The sequence below is a fragment of the Hippopotamus amphibius genome, chromosome X (genome assembly GCF_030028045.1).
Source record: "Hippopotamus amphibius kiboko isolate mHipAmp2 chromosome X, mHipAmp2.hap2, whole genome shotgun sequence".
Classification (NCBI taxonomy): Eukaryota; Metazoa; Chordata; class Mammalia; order Artiodactyla; family Hippopotamidae; genus Hippopotamus; species Hippopotamus amphibius.
Genome location: NC_080203.1, coordinates 27030403 through 27031545, shown reverse-complemented (window position 1 = coordinate 27031545; position 1143 = coordinate 27030403). Strand labels below are relative to the sequence as shown.

The following is a 1143-nucleotide window of genomic DNA, read 5'->3' as shown; positions in this document are numbered from 1 at the left end:
GGGCACAAATGAAAACAAAATAAATAACTCATTAATAAAACAGAGAAAGGTCAAAAGAGGTTGGAGTAGAGCTGGCATGGGAGAAATAATGGGAATTAAGGCCGAAGTTAGGCAGATCCTTAAATGCCATGATAAGAAACTCGGTACAATAGCTCTGGCAACAGAGAGCCAATAGCAGTTTTTAAGCAGTGGAGGGTTCTTGGTGCTAGCTCCACCCTCTGGAGAACAAGTTTACTTGTTAAGATTCTGGGAAGCAAAAATTAGATCCAATAGGAGGACATGCTTAACTGTTTTTCAAGTACTGAGGGGTTATGGTATGAAAGGGAATTAGATGTATTCTGTATGGTTTAAACCAGCTGATGGACATATTTGAGATCAGTATAATGAAGAGCTAACCAGGGCAGTCATGGGTGGAATGGGCTGCATCAGAAGTTCTCCAGATGATCTCAGTCACTTAATGGAATGCTGTAGAAGGGATTCAAATATTATATGGATATATATAAGGGGAGGTATTGGAATAGATAATTTTTCAGATCCCTTCCAAGTGGGATTCTACTCACTCTTCCACAAGAGAGCTCTTCAAAAAGATGGAAGATAGATCTATCTCCTGCTCTTTTTTCTTCAACCGAAATATATATATATACATATGTGTGTGTGTGTGTGTGTTTGGCCACACCATGAAGCTTGCAGGATCTTAGTTCCCCGATCAGGGATTGAACCCGGGCCATGGCAGTGACAGCACCAAGTCCTAACCACTGGACCACCAGGGAATTCCCTCAACTCAAATATTTTAAATTCTTTTATCCATTTTGCATAATATATCTTAAACTTACACAAGCTTATATGTCAATTATATCTCAATAAAGCTGGGTAAAAAAATAGTTGACTCCAGCACGCTTTACCTTTACCTTTCTGGTTGATCTCTTCTGGATACTATCATGTAGTCAGCCCATATCCCTAATCAAATCTGGCACTGAGAGCTGAATGTACTAATTCCCCAAAACCCAACCAGATTCCCATGTTACTAATTAGGATTTTATGTACAGTAAAAGCTTAATTAACTGAAGCCCAACTAATGAAACATTTTATTTCACGTTCTATACTCAACTTTTATGAGAAAAAGAAAGATGGTGACTAAAGCAG

The 1143-nt window shown here is 38.6% G+C and overlaps 1 non-coding gene across 1 annotated transcript; it reads right to left on the bottom strand.

Moving 5' to 3' along the window:
* Positions 1-698: 698 nt before the first annotated feature.
* Positions 699-770, bottom strand: TRNAD-GUC (transfer RNA aspartic acid (anticodon GUC)). Its single transcript has one exon. It is a non-coding gene; the product is annotated as a tRNA-Asp (tRNA).
* Between the last annotated feature and the right edge of the window lie 373 nt (positions 771-1143).